General features: G+C 48.1%; 1 protein-coding gene across 4 annotated transcripts in view; it reads right to left on the reverse strand.

Annotated features, from left to right (window-relative positions):
- Positions 1-23,646, reverse strand: part of LOC144784119 (uncharacterized) — a 104,197-nt gene that overhangs the window by 18,357 nt on the left and 62,194 nt on the right. Inside the window, exon 1 of one of the 4 annotated variants that reach the window (XM_078662800.1) lies at positions 8,234-8,347. The exons of the other annotated variants lie outside the window; for them this stretch is intronic. The gene's annotated coding sequence lies outside the window, so the exon portion shown is untranslated. Of the gene's footprint in view, positions 1-8,233; positions 8,348-23,646 lie in introns of those variants that run through there. 4 annotated transcript variants of the gene reach the window in all.

Below are 23,646 nucleotides of genomic sequence, written 5' to 3' on the forward strand. Positions count from 1 at the left end.
GTTCTGACCGGTTTTCCCTCCTTAAATGCCTTCATATAAATCCTGGACAAATATATGTGGGTAGCCACTGCAGGTGCAAAATTACTACTCATACTGTAATCATGACTGAGATACACAGACTGTTTCCACACCACTCTGGATTCACCCCACACCTCTAAATTAGGTCCTTAGTATGAAGGCTGTTTCCCATGATGAGTGTGAGAAGAGCTCTGCCATCAAGTGAAAAGATAAAAACATCTTCTATAGTGGTTTAAATAAAGAGTTTTATACTCTCAAACCCTCAACCCTTGTTTACATTATATGGAGAATCCCCATCCCTGGCATACTTGCACTTGCTAGTTACCTTGGATTTAAAAACAGGAACCATGTCGAGTACGACTTCCAAATGAAGGTTGAGTGATTCGCAGGAGGGTGGTGATAAACTGAAAGAGCTTATGGACCCAAAGTAACAAAGACAGCTTAAAGATACCCTAATACTATTCATAAATAATGTTTTTCCCATTCTTTCCCAGTCCAAATCTGCAGCTCGATCCCACCGCAAAGGAGAACAAGAAAGGGTAAAAGATAAAGCTAGAACGAGACAACTTATGCCTGGACAACGTGTTTGAGGAAAACTCCATAGTGTAATTGGGAAGAATTAATCTGGGTGTGCCCACAAAGCCCAACTTAATTCGGAGAGAAGAATGTCTCGAAATGCCCCGGAAGGTAGCTTAGTTCTGGTAGAGTGTGCCATGGCGCTGGATTGCGGTTGGACTCCATGCAAAGTATAACAATGGGTGATGTATGCTCTTATTCGCCTGGCAATGTGAGTAAACAAAAGCATCATTGCTTTCCAAGGGCATAGTCGGATTATCAAATGCTGCTCCTTGGTTCGGTCAAGAGAGATTTGTTAGGTGCACTTCACTCCATGTGGTGAAGAACCTCCTTTGACAAGAAAACATACGGATGGGGTGGAGGTTTAAAGAAGAACAGTCTCTTTATTCAGCTCGAACTACAGGCCCCAACCAAATTTAAGCTTTTATTATTTTAAGTTAATAAAAACCATCACCATACACTTAGCTGATGATATATAACTGCCAGTTATCCCGAAAAATGATAATTTCCCCAATATTCATAGAGTACATGTTAATATTAAGTGTTTGGTAATAGGTTTTAAAACTACAGTCGACTAAAGCAGCCAAATCAAATCAAAATAAGCTTTATCGATTTAGGATAAAAATCATAAAGCACAATATTATCAAATATGATTATAGAAATCCAATCACATTGATATAACATGGTTAAAAGGAATATAAAGTCTTCAATTAAAAACCAGGTTCAAACCCCACATTATTTTTCTAGATTTGTTTCACATTACTGATATGTTACTAAAGAGCTGGTAAATATGTCATAGAATAAACATGGTAACGTTAAAAATCATGAGTTAAAAGCCAGGTTCATATTCCACATTGTTTTTCTAAATTTGATCACAAATTTCAAATATATTACTAAAGGGCTAGTAAACATTTCATACTTTAAAAATTGTAGCATTAAAAAAGCTAGGCGACATTGTCTCAAGCCCAGAGTCTTTAGAATGGGAAAGATCCATCTTTTTCTGGGAGCAGAATAAAATTTACAAAAAAGTGTGTGCAATGTAGACTGTTGAAACAAATCATCGCATGGGCATAATCCGAGAGATTTAGACCAGTCATTCATGACAGGAAAGCTAGTAAGTCTGTGGAAAATTCTGAGACGAAAACAAGTTAACAGCATCCTGTAAAAGTGTCCGGTTACATACATACGGTATGGTTGGATGCCAAAGCATGACATAACAGTTGGTTTTCCAGAACAGTGGGCGTAACAATTTAATTTAAGAGTCTGATTGAGACTGGATGCGTTAAGCATTCAACCTTTAGTGTTTTTCTCGGGATTAGTATGATACTATCCCGATTGGTGAAATATTCTAGGTGACCAATATCTGCCATAAACCTTTTGATGTATTTAACGAGGAAATACATGGCCACCTGTCAAGCTTTAGGCAGTCAGTTATAATATCCCGATTAAGACTGGTATGTTATGTTAGCTATCATTTGAAGCGCACACGTATACCTGGAAGTGCCCCAGCGCGAAAGCCTATACAGGAGAAAGCAGAAGTGAAAGAAGCGGCCAAACGACTTAATCAAACAGTAAGGTTTTTAACTGCTTCTTGAACAGCCTAAGATCGTGATTATTCCTGAGCTCAAAAGGTAAACTGTTCCAAGCCCTGGCCATCCTAACAGAGAGGGAGCTCCCTCCCATTCTGGCAAGGCGGTAGCGTGGAATGGCAACAAGGCATTGTCCCGTTGACCTGAGGTGTCTAGATGGCACAAAGAAATTAAAACGCCTCCTGAGGTACAGGGGTCCAGACTTGTAGAGGGCACCATGAGCGATGGTTATGCCTTAAACAAAATGCGCCGGTCCACAGGCAGCCAGTGAAATCGTGAAGACACTGCTTGATTCTGGAACTCCCCGGAACACCAAGTAGCATTCTAGCGGACGCATTCTGAATAGTCTGCAGCTTTTTTATCTGGTAGCGGGGAAGGCTAATATAGAGCGAATTGACATAATCAAGCCACGACAGGATGAGAGCCCATATTTTGTGCCATGAGATTGGCTGGATTTTAATTAGGTCAGAGATATGCGGAATCCTAAATTCTGCGTGGCAGATGTAAGCAGCCGTGCTGTTGGGGACTGCCAGTAAATATCTGACAAAGGCATTTAAGACCAGTTGCAGGGGCTGAGAGTCAACATATCCCCAGATGCCCACGCCAAACATGGCAGTTGTGACACACTTGGCTTTGTAAATTTGTATTAGTCCCACGACCGGCCTTCCGGCCAATTTGCTTGCAAAATGAGCAAGGGCGGCAGTGGCTTTAGAAAATAACATTTTCCTAGCCATAACTGCATGTGACCAGGTTCCTCTGTAATCAGAGTGAATGCCAAGGAATTGAAATCTGTAAGTACACTCAACCTTGGTATTATCAATGAAAATATCGAGGCATTTAGTACTGTTCGATCCACATTTCATTATGAACGTTTTTGAAATGTTCACTTGGAGACCCAAATTTTGCATATATGTGGCAAAACTGGTCACTACTCTTTGGAGCCCTATTTGAGTATGCAACATTAAGACAGCGTTGTCTGCGTACAATAACGCTGGAATTGGACGTTTAGCAATAAGTGGGAGATCCTGGCATTGACTAGTTAAAAATTGTCCTAGGCCGTTAATATATACAGTAAAAAGAAAGGGGGCAAGAATACAACCTTGTCTCACCCCTTCTTATTGGGAATTTAGCAGTACACTCTCCCGTAATTCCATAGGGGACCCTGGCACAAGCACCAGGATACAGGCGCCTTATGAAGTTAATAAGTGGTATTTCTACTCCCATTTCCTCAAGAATAGTCCAAAGCTTGCAGTGTCTAACACAATCAAACGAGGAGCTGAGGCCCACGAATGCCATGAATAGCTTCCCCTGCTTAGCTCGGGTACATTTACCTAATAGTAAGTTTAGGTTTAAACCTTTTTCTATTGTACCTAAGCCCGGCATCTTCTGCCCATGACTGCAATCTATTTAATAAGATACAGCCCGTCACTTAAGAGAAAGGAATCTAATAAGAAATTGGTCGATAGCATGTAAGAATGTTACGGTCACCCTTTTTAAAAATTGGAACCAAGACCGATTGGACCAAGATGGAATAAAGCCACGACGACAGCATGCTCTCAAGGCCAAACTTAATGGACCCCAGAGAGAATTGTTAGATTTGTACAAATCAACGAGCCCTCCATCCAGGCGGGAGCCTTACCTCCCACGCTGGTATTTATAGCGCTATTCACTTCATTTAAGTGAAAGTGGATGTCAAGTGGGAAGAGACTTAAAGGTTCTGGCTCTGCGAGGGGGCTGGATACAGTCTGTAGTATTGCATGTTCATCATTGTATAGGGTGGTAAAGCAGTCTAAATAAGTGTGAGGTACAGTGGAATAAATACATATCCCTTGCTTCTAGTGGTTCAAAAGTGCTGGATGTTAAAATATTCACTCAAACTACTAGGGAACATTTAACGTTACGTAGTACTTGAATACACATAAATTAGTACATAATACTCACTTCAGGTAGTGCAGAGAATGCTGTGCTTTAGAATGTCAGCTCTAAAACCGATCAAAAGTATTTAAAGTGCGTGGTGTGTTGATCATCTGATTCTTTGATCACTGAAGTGCTGGAGTGCTGCTAAAATCGTCCAAGGTATCCCATAATTTATACTGCACCCGAAGAGATCAAACTTAGTTTAAGTAGTTTACAGTTGATTTGGGGGTCCGAGGGATCAAGGCTCTTCATTTTGACCATCCGACAAGTTCGGATCCACTGGTAATTAAAGATGGATTTCAGCAATAAGATACAGGATTTTTTGGAGGCTGGGCATATGCAGACCAGATGTATATCTTCCTTCGGGTTACTGCATAATCTGTATGATTTTGGGCCTTTATCTCTCCAAACGGGTTGATCAGCCAGGGATGGTAGGACCCTTAGTTGGATGGCTAATAACTTTCTGTTTAGATACGCTGGATATGTCGTACTGAGATATGGTGGCTTTTAATTGTTATTGTATTGTATTAGCATCCAAGTATGTGGCCAAGTGGTGAGTGTGCGCTTGTAGTCAATTGGAGAGTGCAATTTGGCTGTTTTGTTAATGGCAGCATGTGGCTGATTTGAATTCCATAGATCAGTTGTGTTAGTTTCTTGCAAGGAAGACTTCAGATATTTGCTGTAGATAAAGTAGGGGTCGTCCTCCAAAGACTGTCCAAGTGCTGACCAGAGGACTGGTTTGATTAATCCATATTTTGTATGGTGAGATATCTTTTATCTAGGATTTGCTGTGCAAGCCCGATTTCCATTCGAACTTGAGTGGGAGAGACACTCTCCAGAAGCCCAAAAACTGGCTTTAAAGTGTTTCTTTGCAGTTGGACCAGAATTGGAGCAACTTTTCCTTTCATTATAGCACTTGCATAGGTCACCATTGGGAGTAGTTTTACAGCCATGACAGCCAATAGTGGCTTAAAAGAAAGGCATAGGTCAGCGCTTTACCATGTACTGTTTGTGCACCTGGAAATTAAAATTATTGTCAATGTAGAGACCCAAGTACTTCTAGACTTACGACTCTCAACTTAATCTTGGGTCATTGTTTTTATCGTGGTAGTATTTGTTTCTAATTTGTTGGACAAGGCAAATTCCACTAATTCATCAATTGATCTTTGTAATCCTACCCTTGTGTGGCTCAATGGGACGATATCTGCCACATATGAGTGGTGAGTCTGGATTAGTGGTCCTTGTCTTGGTGGATGCGAGTTTACCTGGTCTAGCCTGGGGGATAGGTAAGTCAGAAAAAGGTTAAACAGGTGTTTAAAAAGTTAAACGGGCACAATTTTGGAATCAAGAAGGGAGAGTCCAGAAAACCATTCTATTGCCATGGAACATCATAAATCGGCTCTAAGGCACAAAAGGTTTGTTGCAGTATTATGTAGGTGGCCTTGTTCAAAGCCAGTCTTACACAAACTTGGCTTGAAGGCTTGGCATCAGCCTACCGAGAATAAGATGGAGGTCTCAGGGTACAGTAAAGCACTGTAACGGAAGAAATACGTGCCACAGGCTAACCTCATTACCCATGCAGAACGATTATCTAGGCCAGTTAGCCATAAGTTAAGTCCTGCAGGTGTGCACTTGCACCAATTTCAGGCAGATGTCTCAACAAAGACAACCAACCATTTGCAGAGTAAGAAAGTGGGTAGTACTTTGTTAATGTCCAGTAAAAGAATCTCAGCCATTTGTTTTTACACAACTTCTAATGGAAGACTCCCTGGCAGCTGCCAAAACCTTCAGGTTCACAAAAGACTGGTCTACGTTTTCAAGGATCAATTCCTCAGGAACCATTCAAATGAAAGTGCTGAGGGACTGGGCTGAGCGTGGAGCACTATCCTCATCACAATGGATAAGAGGTCCTTACTGAATGAGAGGTGGATGAAGGTGGGTGTAGATGTTGGAATATTTTAGAGTACCAAACTTTGGGAGGTGGCTCCTCGTGCACCTTGATCTTGAAGGACCCTGTGATTCAGAGAGGTAAGAGGAACATTTTTGTACAGAGAAATGCTCCAATCTTGCCCAGGACAAAAAAAAAAAAAAATATCCAGCTCCCTCATTCCATCTTGCCCAATATCAAGCCATCCCTTAGAGATCGTGGTCTTTATTCATTCACGAAGTAGCCTTAACACAATTGAGGATGTGGTAGTTACCAAAGGACTTTCTGGAGAATTCCCTAACCTTCCGGTGTGTAGCCAGCTGCTTCAATTGCCCAATCCCCTTAATGTGGGAGCCCAGCTAGAACATGCATTTTTTAAACAAACATTCCCACAGAGCTGCTGCTGGCTAGTATTAGCTCAAAACAATGACTGACCATATTTTTCTAGTTAAAAGGCTGTGGCGTGAACTGTGTGGGCCATCATGATCCCGGATGTCAGCAATGCTAGTAAAGCCTGATATTTAGAGATTTGTCCCAGTAAAGACTGGGAGAGATTTCACTGCAAGATGCCTCCCAGATGTCCTATCAAGACTCTGGAGTGACAACTATGAGCTGCAGATCAGGCAGACATAATAATCAACCCAGCAGAAAGTTGAGAACACGTCTATGCACATTTAAGGTCTGAAACAAAGGGAAATGGACTGGGATCAGCTACAACTTATCAGACTCCTCTGCCTGGAAGAGTCTCAAAGAGCACATGTGCAGCATGGGGTACCACATCTATGCAGGATGTATGAAATCCCAGAAGCATCTCGAACCACCAAGATGTCAGTTTAATTATTCAAAAACATGACCCACTAGGATTCACTGTAGAGCAAGGCCTTTACTAGGATAAAGTCGAGAACCACACTTTACGGGGATCAGAGAGGATATGGGGTCGTTCACTGATAACCCAAGTCTGTATTGGCTCTCAAGTTTTAAAGCTAAAGCAGTCTTCATACCCTCCTTTGCCACTGCTGAAATGAGAATGTTTCAGGTACAGGAATCAGTGGACTCTGCTGTTGAAAGAAGTCTGCATCCTTGGACATCTCTTGGCAAAGGCCCGCTGGGAGACACTGAGACAGAAAAATATTATCCTGTACTAATACTGTCAGTTTTCCAGTGAGAAACGGAGGTACGTCTTGTTTCCCATCAAGGCCAAGTACATAGGTGTCCTGAAGTTTGACCAAGTACACCCAGGGGCCACAGTCAGCATTTCATCCACAGTCAACACTATAAACGTCTGTAAGGGGAGAAAACACACTCTTTTTTCTTACCAGTGTTTTTCTATGAGAGCCAGCCTTGTTACACTGAAAAACGACATTGGAAAGTGAAACATTAATTATACATGTCCTACTTTTTAAATACTATGCACCCTGCCATATGGTCCTATAGAGCCTACCTTAAGAGTGACTTATAAGTATTAAAATAGGTAGGTTTAGCCCTGTCAAAAGGCTTACTTTGACAGTTCAAAATGGCAGTTCAAAACTACACACCCTCAGTGGCAGGCCTAGAGGCATGTGTTATCATATCACTTTAATGGTGGCCCAATATGTGCTGTAGCCCACTACTGACATTCAACTCACAGGACCTGAGGGGTATTACATTTTGAATTTCCTTTAAGGGTCAGAGCACATGTACTGGGCACTGGACTGCAGCGTCCCAGTGTGCACAGACCAACAACCAGCAAGAACATCTAGCAAAAAGTGGGGGTACCCCCACAAAAATGGGGGAAAAGGAGGTATTTCCTACACCATGATAACAAGCCTGTTACTAATACAAAGATGCAATATGTAACCTGCAGCAGATTACGTATTACCCCAAATTAGTGCCTCACATTAGTGCCGCTATTTCTGTAAATCAGACATTTAGAATATCTTGCAGCGCAGTCTTAAAATGCTGGTCCCAGATTGGGAAGCTCTGCAATTAGGCAGCAGTATTACTGAAGTTTAGGGAGGCATTATCAAACTTGGTGAACCCTGCACTAATACCCAGCACTCTCCTTAAACCAGGCACAGAGATCTGAATGCACTGGTATTGTCAATTACTTATGCTCCTTAAACAAACTCCCACAAATACCCGCCTCAGCATTTTTAAGTTTAATTCCTCAACTTTGGATCACTTTGTTTGGGAGATACCAAACATCTAACCATGATGCACTACCGACCTTCAGATTTCAAACTAGATTCCGCTTTTCTTTGTGCAGAAAGCATTATTCATTGCACTGGTTTCACGGCGGAAATATTGGTGCAAAACTCAATTGCCGCTCTATCGCCAAGTCAAAGAGAAGACATATAGAGGAAGGAACTAATAAATGTATTACTTCTTGAGACTTGAAGCTAAGCAGTATAATTCAATTGTATTATTTAGCCCTTAATGCTGGTATTCATCCTGCTACTAAGGAAAGGCAGGTTAAGGGACACCATAATATCCAAGGTCACAAACTTTTTATCAAGTGCTGAAGATGCAAAAATAACCTGCGTTTCTTGGTGGCATAGTATGGATTTTACCAACCCAGTCACTTTAAAAGATAAGACTGCTGGAGGATTTTCAGAACTAATATTTTTGCTGTTTTTTTAAATAGCAACATTGTAATCAATTATCTATTGTATGCACCTCATCCACTCAGATGAGGGTCTTGTAGAATGTTAAGTCTGTATCCTACTTTTCACATTAATGTAAGTGTTATTAGAATAATATACATGTATTTAGAGCATACAATACACAGAATTAAGAATACAAAGAGTACAAAATACGTTTATTGTTCAGTTAATTAACACCACAATAGCAACATTAAAATAAATATCACTTTTTGTGTTGTCTAAAGATAAAACCATTCCTTATCATGATATTTACACTTCTTCCTATATTATGTAAACAAAACATTTAATAAAATTACCTAATATTGAAACAATATCTCAAGTGTTACATCGAACAACTATTTTACCAAGCCGCTAGCCTTGTTTTGAATGTTCCTTTTTCTAGATTTTGAGGCTAATCAAGGGTCGACGAGGCTGCTCAGGAGAATTTTTATATCTGTTCCTCAAGAGTAAGTGGTCCACTTAGCATAGTCCCCAATAATACATCGTGTAACCATTTAACCTTGCCACTAGCCTTTATTTGATATTTCCTCATGTTTAATTAGGAGTTTGGTCAAACAACAGTTAAGCTGTGGATCTTCTGGATCTAAGCTTTTTAATATTGCAGTTCTGCAAGAGCGAACACCTCTTGTATTGAGTGGCCCCCTTAACAATTTCCGGCGATCCTCGCCTAACGCTGGGCAGATACAGACTAAGTGAATAAAATCCTGTGTTGGTGCTCCTCAGAGACAACAAGATTTTGGGCCCTGATATTTCCAACTTGGCTGGTCTGCATTTGATGGCAATTTACCAAAGAGTATAGCTATAAATTTAGATTTTAGATGGTAAGAAAATGGCTGATCCAAATATGCTTTACATAGGATTGCAAGACCATCCATGCATGTACCCGTCTGCTTAGGTTGGCCTTGTCCTGTTATGTTATGTTATTCGTGATTTGTATAGCGCACGGGCACCCAGAGGTTTCATGGCGCTAGAGAAGGCGAGAGAAAGTGAGCAGTATCCTAACAGTGTGCTTGTTTGAACAACCAGGTCTTCAGTGCACCCCTGAAATCCATTAGATTGGTGCAACTCCGAAGTGATAAGGGAAGTGAGTTCCAGATCTTTGGAGCCAAATACGCAAATCGGCATCCGCCGAGGCGTTTCTTTTTAAAGAGGGGCAAGGTGAGGAGGGACAAGTGGGCAGAGCGGAGATTACGAGTCGGTTCGTGTTTGTTTATAAGATGGTTTATACATTTGGGGCTTTTTCCATGAAGGGCCTTGAAAGTCAGGCAGCCTACCTTGAAGGTTACCCGTTGGGCTATAGGTAGCCAGTGAAGGGTGGCCAGCAGTGGTTTCGCCGAGCTCCTGCCGTTGCATTTAAATATTAGTCTGGCCGCTTGGTTTTGCACAATCTGCAAGCGATTGGAAAGAGCCAAGAGGATGCCCAGATAGATGGAGTTGGAGAAATCTAAGCGGGAAAGGAACAAGGCAATTACCACTTGGATGAGGGCGGAATGCGTGAGCAGATGAGCGATTTTCTTAATCTTCCGTAGCTGGAAAAAGCAGGAGGAGATCACAGTTACCACCTGACTTTTTAATGAGTGATCGGTGTTAAGGGTGATCCCGAGACTTTTTACCGATGGAGAGGGAGACGGGGGAGATCCCAATGAGGGCGGCCAAAAATGAGGGCCCCAGCTGATTGCACTTTTACCCTGGAGTACCAGCTCGGTCTTTCCGGGGTTGAGTTTTAGATGGTTCGTCTCCATCCACCCTTGAATGTGTAACATAGTGGCCTGAAATTCCTCAACGGAGTCTGTGGTGTTTAGTGGAAATATAAGCTGCAGGTCGTCCGCGTAGTTGTATAACGTAACCTTCCTGTTTTTTAGAGAGTGCAGCAGCGGTTTGAGGTACAGATTGAACAGGAGGGGGGACAATGAAGAGCCCTGCGGGACGCCGCAGATGGTGGGGAGTTTGGGCGCCGTAAAGTCCTCAAGTTTGACAGCCTGAAATCGGTCATTCAGAAAGGACTTGACCCAGCCGAGAGCCGTGCCTCGCAGGCCGGCCTGTTCGACACGGTGTAATAAGATAGTGTGATCCACCGTGTCGAACGCTGCCGACAAGTCCAGAAGCACCAAGGCCTGATGGATGCCCTTGTCGGCATTAGACCTCATTGTGTCCAGGACCGCTAAGATCACCGACTCAGTAGAGTGCGCCTGGCGAAAGCCGGCCTGATTGGGCTCTAGAAAGTCGGATGTCTCTATGAAGCTCGAGATGCAACTAGCCACGTGGGCTTCTAAGATCTTTGCACTGATAGGGAGGAGTGATATGGGTCGGTAGTTTGCTAGGTTAGAAGGGTCGGCTCCGGGTTTTTTAATTAATGGGACCAGCGTGGCGTTTTTGAACGAGTTAGGGACTATTCCCTGTGATAGGGACTCGTTCAGAAGGGGAAGTATTCCTTGAGGTAATGTCGAATAAACTTCCTTTAGTATGTGCGGGGGGCAAGGGTCGTTAGGGGACCCGGACGTTACTCGGTTCATTAATTCTGCTAGTCGCGGTTGTTCTATGGGAGGGATAGCCTCGAGTTCGTTGGGGTTTCTACAGATGTCCACTCTTTCCGCAGTAGTCGGGCTGGGCTGAATACTGTTTTTTATAATGGCAATCTTATCCTTAAAGAAGTCATTAAGCTGATTGCACATTATTTGAGTGGGGACTTGAGAGGGGGAAGTTCTAACATCATTACAAAGGTCGTTTACGATCCTAAAGATTTCTCTGGCTTTGTTTTGAGCATTAGAGATTTTTTCGGAGAAAAAGACTGCCTTAGCAGATAAGATAGAGTTTTTGTACTTCCTGCGGGCATCTATATATAATGATCTGTCTTCATCAGAGTACCCATGTCTCCATTTTCTCTCCAGTTGGCGCAGTTCTAATTTTTGTTTTTTTAGGTCTGCGGTAAACCATCTATGTGCATCCATGCGGCGAGCACGTGAGAACTTGGTTAAAGGAACGTGCTCGTTGCTGGCAGCCACGAGCCATTCGGTGAGATCTTTGTCCATAAGGTTAATGTCTGGGGAAGAAGCTGGGAGAGAGTTGGCCAGAGTAGACAAGAAAACTTGTTTATTTAATGAGCTCCATTTCCTTGCTAGCCCTCCCGCAGACGCGGGAGCCTTTAAATGGTCGTGAACGGTGATGGAAAATTGCAGTTGATGGTGATCCGACCAAATGCAGGGTGTTATCGTCGGAGTGGATAGTGGGACATTATGAGACCATATCTGATCCAGAATATGTCCCCTCTCATGGGTAGGGGTCAGAACTGATTGAGAGAAGTTAATGTGGGAGAGAAGCTCAAAAAGTTCTGTAGCCTGGGGTCCTGCTTCCGGGTCATACCAGTAATTTAGGTCCCCAATCAACATGACTTTATCGTAATTGACGATTAGGCTGGCCATTTGCTCAGACAGCGAGGCCGGGAATGTAGGCATAGTTTTAGGTGGGCGATAAATCAATACCAGTACCATAGTTCCTTTGTCTGAGTCGGATTTAATTACCAGATTTTCCGTGTCTGGTAGATCCAAAGAGGGTAGAGTGGTGAAAGTATGGTTTTTATGAATAATTGTGGCGACACCTCCCTCAGGGTTTTCCTGGTTCTCTGTTTGTCAGCAGAATATAATAGTCTGCCGGTAGAGCTGTGAGAATGTCTGGTAAGGAGTCCGCCATGAGCCAGGTTTCAGATAAAAATAGCATATCTGGTCTGTCGGAATTAAGTAGTAGGAAGATGTCTAGCTGGTGTTTTACCAGAGATCTGGTATTAAGATATAGACAGCGGAGGGTCAAGGCGTTTGTGCTTGGGGTAGAGTTTGTGGAGGTAGGGCTTTGAGGAGTGGAAGAGGTGTTATCCTCCGTTAGGTGGAGAGGATAGATGTTATTAGCCTTTAGGCAGGTAAGTGTGGTGGGATCAAGGTAGGGGGTGCCAGAGAGTTGCAGAGAGAAGAGTTCAGCAGAAGTGTAGCTGTTGATTTCTCCATTCTGCCCAGTCCCTGGGCCCGGCCAGGCGCGGACGGGCGCAGACGGGCTTGCCTTAGGCGCGCCTTCGGCGCGCCCGCTGCGCTCGTCCGCTGCGCGTCCTTGCGAGGCACATGACTAAGAAGAGAGGAGGGATGTGGCCTCGCGGTAGTGGGCGTGGCTCGTGCGAGTCCCGGGGAGATGGCGGCAAGAGGAAAAGATCCCCGCGTCAGCGCTAAACTCCACTGCACGGGTGGTCTTAGGAGGTGCCCTGTCACCAGATCAAGTGCCCAGAGGATATGGTGAGCTTAAAAACTCAGAAGGCAATTGTTCAGGCCCAAGAGATATGAGTACCACACACCCTTATGGTCCAGTCTATGGCAATTAAGAGGACTGTGGCCTATTCCGACCCGATTTTCTTCAGTACTCTAGACAGGAGAGTTTAGGCGGGATTACGTACAAGAGACCCATGCGACTTTGCAGACTGAATGAGTCGCTCACTCACTCTACATGAGACATCTCCAGTAAGCAAACGTTTTGCCACTGCATCTTCTTGGCAGTGGTGAACAGATGTAATCAGGGCCCCACTGTATAAATATTCTTATTGCTCCCTCCAGATTGAGATGCCATCCTTTGTCTGCCAGCTGATGTCTGCTCTAGCATTCAGGGATCAATCCTGATGGTTGGCCACCGAAACGGTCTGCCTCTGTTCCAGGCATCATTAAAGGCACAAGGCCTCCTGACACTGGATCCAAGACTCTACTATGCCCTGCTTACTGCAGCATCACATGGAGTTCGTATAGGGGTCTGCCTCCGCTTTCCCACAATGATCAGCAGGAAGGTTTTTCAGAGCCAGCTGCACAAAGCTCCAAAATATTGATATAGAGCTGTTGCTTTTTTGGAGGCCTCTGATCTCCACCTCTCCCAGAAGTCACTCACACGAAGTCTGGGTTGGGAAGGGAGAGTGGCAGGATGGAGTTCATATACCACCACAGAAGATCCCAAGTAGTCCTAAGTAGTCTCATGTGAGATGTGGATGGAATCAGAGAGACAGCCCAAGTATTGGGCTCACTTAACCTTGAGGGTCAGAACGCATGCATATGCATTCTGGCATATGGGACAAGAGGGATGCATGAGGCTAGGAGTAGAAGAAGCTTCAGAAACATCCTCGAGGAGACCCAAAAATGAGTCTGAAACATCGGTTGATTTACTGAATGTCCCGAACTATCTGTGGCTATGGAAACGTATTTTCACCATTGTGCCCAGGATAACCTTTATGAAGAAAATCCCCTCCGGGGGGCTCACTTAGGACTTTGGCTCACTGAAGGCAAACCCAAGTAGGTCAAGAAAACAGCCATTGTCATCCAAGGGTGGGCTGTGACTGACTGTGGCTAGCCAGTCATTGAGGTATGGAAATACATGTATTTCTGACCTTTTGAAGAAGTGCTGGGACACCGCTATGATGTTTGTGGTCCCCAGAAGTGCAGCACAACAAATTGGAAGTGCTCCGACCTGACCATGAACTGCACGTAGTGTCTGTGGGACTAAAGGATGGGTATATGCAAATATCGTCAAAGCACGTCCAAGGAACACCAACCAGGATCCAGAGCTTAGAGGATTGGCACCAAAGGCAGCATTTTGAACAAGTCCTTTCTCAGAAAGATTTTCCTTGACTGAAGGTCCATTAAAGGTCTTAGGCATCCGTCCTTCAGCAAGAGGAAGTAGCACGAGCAGCACCTTTCTGCAAGTCCGATAGTAATTCAATGCTACTCTTGGCCAGCAGGATGTTGGATTCTGCATTAAGATTACTGTGTTGCTGAAATTCGATCTGGTATTGGAGGAATATGAAGCAGGGTAAAAATGAAAGGTAGGGCATTGCCCCCTTGAACAATTTTGCAAAACCCACCGGTATGATGTGATGGATTTGCAGCCGGGGAGGAAATGTCACATCCTGACTGCTTCCGGTTGCCTGTGGATCTGCTGGGGCAAATCAAAGTAACTTGGGCATTGCAGCAGTGTAGAAGAAGGAAGTAAGTGAACGTTGTCCCTACTGGAATGTACCGGTTCAACCTCATCTTCTACCTCAGAGGCTGGGCTGGTTGCTGCACGGTCAGGGAGAGTTGATGTTGCTAGTGCTTTTTGCTTTTGTGCTTTTTTTTTATATAGCGCCCGAATCGATCCCCGAAGGGGTATCTCAGGCGTTCTGCACATACCGCTGTGGAACCCTTCCTGGCCTTTTCCAGTGAAGTGCCCACTTCTGGGCACCCCCAAGGTGAAGCCAGGCATCCTAGCGCAGTTGGGGCCGTTGTGGAGATTAAGCAAGCTATTGCCCAGAGTTGTAGAGTGGGACCCATGATTAGAATAGGCACCGAGGTGAGAATGATCAGGTCCAGGGAAATTGAGCCCAAGACCCGCTGAGGCGGGAATTGAACCCTGGTCCGGGCCAGACCTCTGCATCAGGGTCTGCCACTCTAACCATTGAGCCACACTTCTCCTCAAGTAGCTTAAGCTTGTCCTCAAATATTTTCTGTACTATTGATGGAATTGTCGTTTGTCAGTGTAATTAGGGAGGTAGCAGATTGTCCACTTCTTCGTCATTATCAGTATTATGGGGAATATTTGGTTAGCCCTGGACCTTCTCAGAATTGAAACCGAAACTGTCCGCAAGACTCTGGTAATACTGGTATTGCGGAGGTATCATTTGGAGCACCAGACTCCTGCTGGATTACTTCCCTACGGCCACACTCCCCTTTTTGATCGGCTTGTGGACACCATCTCCCTCCAACCTTCGACTCCCGTAAGTACCATCTGGGGGGCTTTTCTCCCTACCCAGACTGATTTCTACATTTCGTAATGGGGCGCACAAAGGGGAAACAACCTGACATGCATTCCACCGACACACCATCTCAGCGGGACACTAACTCGGCCTCCTAAGCATCCTCCATCAGTTGCGTCCCGCCGACGGCCTTGTTACCCCTCCTGATAAACAGGATCAATTACTTCAGGAGATTAGGGACCCTCGTCAATCTATTGAACACCAGATTGGCACTCTAACTACTGGTCTTACCCTTTTGCACGCAGGTCATGGTAAGCTTTTGGACACTGTCAAGGATCATGCACAAATACTGACAGATCTCGTACCGCAACATAAGGAACACACTGACCAGCCGTCACAAATGCACAAATAATTCACTACCCTGCTTGATAGAGTGGAAGATGCAGAAGGAAGAGCCAGACGCAATAATGTTTACATTATTGGATTGCTGGAATGTTCCGAAGGCCCCAACGCGGCCCAGTTTGTTGAACAATGGCTAAGGGAACATATGGCCCCTGAAGGTCTCTCTCCTTTATTCTGTGTAGAGCGAGTGCACAGAATTGCTACGGGCAGACCAACTGCAGGCAGGACGCCAGACCACTGATCTCCTGTATTCTTAATTACAGGGACCGTGATCTCTTACTACAGAAGGCCCGTGAAAATGCCCCTGTTCAGTTTGAAAATGCCCGGATCTCTCTTTATCCAGATTACACAGTGCAGGTGTAACGCAAAAGAGCTTCTTATCAGCCACTCAAGCGGAAACTCCAAGCACTCAACCTGAAATATGCATTGTTGTTTCCAGCACGTTTAAAAATTATTCATAAGCAGAAAGCACATTTTTAGGTCTCACCTGCCAATGCTCTTGCGCATTGCTGGTGAGAATTATAGTAAGTGGATAAGAAAAGTCTACCAAAACGGCTGCGGATCCCATACAGTTCATGCGAGACAGGCGCGTGCACGCCAGCCACGTCACACACGCCCTTTGTCTGAGCCTCAAGGCATCAGACTTCAAAGGCTGCCGCTCCCAAGCCCCGCATCCGACTTCAAAGGAATGCGCTCCCGCTTCCCCTCCCCCGCCACAGCAATGCCGAGATAGCTTGTTTCTGCTCTCACTGCTCTGTTTCACTCCTTCTCTTAGACATCACGGATCGTCTGGGAATCCATTGCATGTCATCCATCGCTGCCCCCTCAGTCTTCGAATGTTCACCGCATTTTGCAGTCTACTTCACTTCCATTTTGCCTGCAAACCATGATCATTCTAAAAAAAATGCTTATATGCCCTGAATAAAGATACAGGGCTCTGCTGAAAATTGATTTTCCCTAAAACACCTTGGTGAACTGTCCTCATGTATTCTGATTGCGTGACGAACAAGTTACTTACCTTCGGTAACGATATATCTGTAAGAAACAGTAGTTAGTATTAGATTCCTTACCTTAGAATATCCCCAGGCGTCAGTCTGGATCCGGAAACTTTTGCGTAGCAGTACCCCTGCGCGTCGGTAGGCGTCGTCTGCAGGCGTCTCCTGCGGCTCCGCGTCCGTCGTCGGCGTCGTGCGCCGTGATGACGTCGCTGGAGTATATAGACGCCGCCTCCGCGCGCTGACGTCAGTTCTTTGTACATAGCTTTTCCGCGCCAGAACACGCAGAGCCATGTGAGAACCAACACTGGTGCCATTTGAAACTAGGGCCCTGAAAGGGATGTCCTTAACCCTAGGTATTAGTTCGCAGAACGGGGAGGATGGGCGGGGCGGTAAGGAATCTAATACTAACTACTGTTTCTTACAGATATATCGTTACCGAAGGTAAGTAACTTGTTCATCTGAAAGAAACAGGTTAGTATTAGATTCCTTACCTTAGAATAGATACCCCAGCAATACCAACCCCGGTGGTGGGTCTGCGAACCGATACAATCCTACACCAGAAAGTCCTGGAGGACCGAACGGCCAAAGAAGCCATCCCTCCGGACTTGACTGTCCAGGCAGTAGTGCCTCGCAAAGGTGTGCAGCGAGGCCCACGTAGCCGCCTGGCAAATGTCCTGCAAAGGGACTCCCCGGCCCAGGGCAGTAGTAGCCGCCGTGGCCCGAGTGGAATGGGCCCTCAGCCCAACAGGAGGCTCCTTCCGAGCCAAAGAGTAGCACGCTTTGATGCACAGCACGACCCACCGAGAGATGGTCCGTTTATGTACCGCCCGTCCCTTCTTCGCACCCACGTAGCCAACAAACAGTCGGTCATCCACCCGGAACTGGCGTGTGCGATCCATATAAAATGAAAGCGCACGTTTTGGGTCCAGACGATGGAGCCGCTCTTCATCCTTTGAAGGATGCGGAGGCGGGAAGAAGGAGGGTAAGGTGATGGACTGCCCGATGTGAAAAGCAGAGACTACTTTGGGCAGGAAAGAAGGTCTAGTTCTCAGAACCACCTTATCTGGATGAATGGACATGAAAGGAGGTTTGACAGAAAGAGCCTGGAGCTCACTCACTCTCCTGGCAGAAGTGATGGCAACCAGGAAGGCCGTCTTTAAAGTCAGGAGACGGAGAGGACAGGAATGAAGTGGCTCGAAGGGAGCACACATCAAGAAGGTCAGAACCAGGTTCAAGTCCCACTGAGGCATCACAAACGGAACAGGTGGATACATGTGCGTGATGCCCTTCAAGAATCTTGTCACAATAGGGGACTTGAACAAAGAAGGTCGATCAGGCAGCCTCAGAAAGGCCGAAAGGGCAGAAAGGTAGCCCTTGATAGTGCCCAGAGCAGAGCCCTGCTGGGCAAGAGAGAGAAGAAAGAGGAGAACCTCGGAAAGAGGGGCAGAAAGAGGATCCACAGCCTTTGCTGTGCACCATGCCACAAATCTGTTCCACCGGCAGGCGTATACCGACTTCGTGGAGGGACGCCTGGCTGCCAGAATCACATCACAGACTTCAGGAGGCAAGTCGAATGGCCTCAACTGTCGCCGCTCAATCTCCACGCATGGAGGTGGAGGCTGGACAGGTTCGGGTGGAGGACCGTCACCCGCTGCTGCGACAGAAGGTCCTCCTGAAGGGGCAGGCGGATCGGGGGACCGACTGACATGCTGAGTAGCTCGGGATACCAGTATCTTCGAGCCCAGTCCGGAGCCACAAGGATGACTTGGGCCCGGTCGCGCCTGATCTTCTTCAGCACTCTGGGCAGAAGTGGTATAGGCGGAAAGGCGTATAACAGACCGCAACTCCACTCGCGCCGAAAGGCGTCGCCGTGCGAGTGCCGTCTTGGAAACTCCAACGCGCAGAACTGATGACATTGCGCGTTCTCTTCTGTGGCGAATAGATCTAACCAAGGCTCTCCCCATCGCAGAAAGAGGCCTTGCCCAACGTCCGAGTTCAGACGGCATTCGGGATCCATCGAGCACCGACGGCTGAGTTCGTCCGCCCTGGCGTTCAGAGAACCTGCCAGGTGTTGAACCGTCAGAGTCACGCCCTAACGTTCCAGCCATTGCCAGAGACACAGGGCCTCCTGGCAAAGGGTCCACGACCCCACCCCGCCTTGTTTGTTGCAGTACCACATGGCGGTGGTGTTGTCCGTGAACACCTGCACTACACTCCCGTTGACAAAGGGGAGGAATGCCTTCAGTGCCAGACGAATCGCCCGTAGCTCCAACAGGATTATATGGAGCCGGGACTCCGCCGGAGACCAGATGCCTCTGATCTCCGCCTCTCCCAAGTGGCCTCCCCAGCCCTGGAGGGACGCGTCCGTCACAACAACGTGCTCCGGCTGGGGAAGGGAGAGGGGTCTGCCCCTGACCCAATCGCGGTCCGTAAACCACCACTGCAGTTGTCTCGCAGTGCCCTCCGAGATCAAGACATGGTTGGACAAGTTGCCCTGATGCTGGGCCCACTGAAACTTCAGGTCCCACTGCAGAGCCCGCATCCGCCACCGGGCGTGATGCACCAGAAGGATGCAGGAAGCCATCAGCCCCAGTAGCCGCAGCGTCAACCTGACCGAAACCCGGGATAACGGCTGGAAGATGGGAATCAAAGCCTGTATATCCTGGACCCGCCGTTCCGGTGGATAGACCCGAAACCGCGCCGAGTCGAGAACCGCTCCGATGAAAAGGAGCTTTTGGGAGGGACACAGGTGTGATTTCGGCACATTGATGGAAAACCCCAGCCCATGCAGGAGGTCTGCCGTCATCTGAAGGTGGTGGACGACTGTCTGGGGCGAGCCCGCCTTCAACAACCAGTCGTCTAGATAGGGGAAGACTGAAACCCCTGATCTGCGCAGATGGGCTGCGACCACCGCCATCACCTTTGTGAACACCCGTGGGGCGCTGGTAAGGCCGAAGGGGAGCACGATAAACTGAAAATGCTCCTGGCCTACCGTGAACCGCAGGTAACGCCGGTAGGCCGGCAGGACGGGGATGTGAAAATACGCATCCTGCAAGTCCAACGCTACCATCCAGTCTTGCGGGTCTAGAGCAGCCAAGACCTGAGCCAATGTCAACATCTTGAACTTCTCCTTCCGGAGGAAGCCGTTGACGTTCCTTAGGTCCAAGATAGGACGTAGGCCCCCTTTGTCCTTCTTGGGTACCAGAAAGTAGCGGGAATAGCAACCACATCCTACTTCTGGCCCAGGAACGCGCTCGATGGCCCCCTTGGCCAAGAGGGCCGTAACTTCCTCCTGCAGAAGTGTCAAGTGGTCCCCCGACACACGGTGGTTCTGCGGTGGCATGGCTGGAGGAGTGGTCTCGAAGGGGAGGGAGTAGCCCCTTCGGACGAGCTGCAGCACCCACCTGTCCGATGTTATCGTGCGCCAGTGGGAGAGGTGATGGCGAACCCTGCCGCCCACCAGCGTCACATGGGCCTGAAAGCACGGACTAGGAGGATTTAGAGGCGGATGCTGCGGGGGGAGGTGTGGTCTGACCTCGCCGCTGTCCCCGACCGCCACCACGGCGGTTCCCACGGCCGCCGCCGCGTTGAGAAGTCTGTTGCGGCGCGTGGCTGGCAGCATGTGTGGGACCGCCCCTTCCGTGGCCACGAAAGGAGCGAAACGAACCCGTCTGATGGCGCTGGGTCGAGAGACCCAAGGACTTGGCCGTGACCCTGGAGTCCTTGAAGCGTTCCAGCGCGTGGCCCGCTTTGTCGCCAAACAGGTGACTGCCATCAAACGGCATGTCCATCAATGCAGACTGGACATCTGCCGAGAAATTGGCGGATCTCAGCCAGGCGTGGCGACGAATCGCCACCGTCGTGGACATCGCCCTGCCCAGTGAGTCGGTCATATCAAGACCACACCGTATGGAGTATCTTGCTGCGTCTCGGCCTTCAATCATAGCCTTGCGGAGCTTAGCCCGTACCTCCTGCGGGCATTCAGGCAGCAGTTCCGCGACCGTATCCCACAGAGAGTGGGTGTAGCGGCCTAAGAGGCACGCGGTGTTGCAAGACCGCAGTCCCAGACTCAGGGACGAAAAGACCTTCTTACCATACTGGTCGTACCTCTTAGATTCCCGGTCGGGCGGGGCCGACGGGAATGCGGTCTGGGAAGTCGAGGCCTGGATCACCAGGCTCTCAGGGGTGGGATGGGTGGACAAGAACTTCGGGTCATCCGTACACGGACGGTGGCGTCTGGCCACGTTCCTATCAACAGGCGAACCTGAAGCGGGCCTGGACCACGTGCCCAAAAGAACGTCAGTTAAGGCCTCATTGAACGGCAGCAGTGGCTCCTGTGGGCATGACTGCGGTTTGAGTACCTCAGTGAGGATGTTAGTCCTCACGGCCGCGACGGGGAGCTCAAGGTGTAAGGCCTTGGCAGCCCTCATCAACACCACTGAATAAGCTGCCCCCTCCTCCGTAGCCACGGTAGGAGGCGAGACAAAGCCAGGGTTGGGGGGAGTCATCCAGACCACTGGCGTCACCCAAGTCACCTGTCCAGTCCACATCGTACTGACACTCGCGGGTCAGAGGGTCCTCAGACCCCTCCCACTCCTCTCCGCAATCTACATCCTCACCATATTCGGAGTCAACAATGTAGACCGGCTCCCCGGGGTCAACAGGCCCCATCGGCGTCGGACTCGGCATTGGGCGACGCCGGTTCGACTCCGCGGCCGGAGTCGGAGAGGGAATGGGGGCGGCGTCGCCCGGAGCCGGCGCCGGAGACCCGGCGCCGCGCGGGGGCGGCGCCGTGGGTTGCCCCGATGGAATCGGCGCCGGAGAGGCCGGTTGACCAGCCGGCGTCGACCCTGAAGGTCCCTGCGGCGCCGGGGCCGGAGCCGCCGGCGACGTCGGGGCCGGAGCACCCGACGGCGTCGAGGCAGGAGCACCCGAACCGCTAGGACCCCCGGACGGGACCACCGGGCCCGCAGGCGCCGTAGGCCCCGTCGGAGGAGACAGTGCCCTCATGGCCATGAGGAACGCCTCTATCTCCTCGGGTGACGCGCCCTGCCCAGGGACCGCAGGGTATGGAGCAGGCCGTGTCTGCGACTCACGCGGAGCCGCGGGGGCGGGGCCACCCGAACCCCCGGCCGCATCGCGCGAGCGTCGGGGGGAGTCGGGGGTACGATGACGACGCCCCGACTTCTTGTGCTTCCTACCTGAGGAACCAGAGGAATGGTGACGACTCCCGGAGCGCTCGTGACGGCTCCGCGACCGCTCCCTCGATCGCTCCATAGACCTCCGTCCGGACCGGGACCGCTCTCGACGCGGGGCCGACACCCGGAGCTCGAGTAGCTTGCGGGACCGCTCCCGTCTAGCTTTATTCGTCAAGGCCCGGCAATCGACGCAGGCGTCCACGTCGTGGTCCGGCCCAGGCACCGGAGGCAGAGTCGGTGATGGTCCGTGACCGACATCGTGCGGTCACAGCCGTCACAATTCTTAAAACCGGGCATCCTACCGGCACCTTAAGAGTAACAGAAAGATTCAAAAACTTTGGTCAAAGACCGGAGTACTGCTCTTCGGATCTGCGCTAACTGGCGTGGAAAAAAGAAGAACTGACGTCAGCGCGCGGAGGCGGCGTCTATATACTCCAGCGACGTCATCACGGCGCACGACGCCGACGACGGACGCGGAGCCGCAGAAGACGCCTGCAGACGACGCCTACCGACGCGCAGGGGTACTGCTACGCAAAAGTTTCGGGATCCAGACTGACGCCTGGGGATATTCTAAGGTAAGGAATCTAATACTAACCTGTTTCTTTCAGATATTCACATTCTCTCACATTTCGGCTTCTCGAAATCAATGCTGCTTGTCTGCAGCGTCATTGCAGCATCTGCATTCTTAAAGGCATCGCCTTCCGTGGAGGTGTGAGGAGCCCGCCTCCTTGTTTTACTCGCTTCTACCCCATTCACACGTAGTCGCTGTGCCAGCGGGAGGCTCTTGTTGCAGAGTTTGCTCTTGGCCACCCCGAATGGGATTAAAGAACAAGATCTCACAAATTGTCTGGGAATCCATTGAATGTCATCCATCGCTGCCCCCTCAGTGTTCGAATGTTTACCACATTTTGCAGTCTACTTCACTTCCACTGCACATCTTTTCCCACAACTTTCCCCGCACTTATGATAGTAGAAAATTATCAATACCGACAGATTTTGCACCATTGTAAGTGCAATTTACAGTTGTATACATCGACTTATTCCAACAGTGTTTCACGACGTATGCTCCTAATTGCCACATAAGTGAGCGAGGACATTTGTAGATTTGGTACAATAACAAAAGATATACGTATACTATGTTCTTTGCACCGGTGCCAGCAATTTTCCCCTGCAATAGCGCAGCCAGTTTTATCTGTAGGCTGTACTTGTGCATTACACCCCAAAAAGGAAACGAAAGGAGTAAGACCAGCTATATTTCAAGAAGGCTTTATATTGGGCATGGTGGGTGGCTGGACACAACTTCCGTTTAATTGTCTACCGCACTATATCAATTATGTGTGCCTCGGCAATATGACCTTGTCAGAGAGTTATGCCCTCTCAGGTTACCAGCCAATAATTATTCTTGCTGAATTGACCGTAAAATGCACCATTGTTCAGATTGGTCCACCACTTTTGCGCAAACATACAGACGTATTTTAATTCCGCTGTTGTTAAGCGCAAAGTAGCATTGTAACAGCTTTTCTTACATAAATAGTTCCAACGCATTTTCAACTTAGCAATTGGTTAACATTTGTTACAGAAGCTCCACGACCCTTATGTCGGACAGGCTGCAGTTTTAGGACGGTTCTGTT

This window comes from Lissotriton helveticus, chromosome 10, assembly GCF_964261635.1.
Source record: "Lissotriton helveticus chromosome 10, aLisHel1.1, whole genome shotgun sequence".
NCBI classification, from domain to species: Eukaryota; Metazoa; Chordata; class Amphibia; order Caudata; family Salamandridae; genus Lissotriton; species Lissotriton helveticus.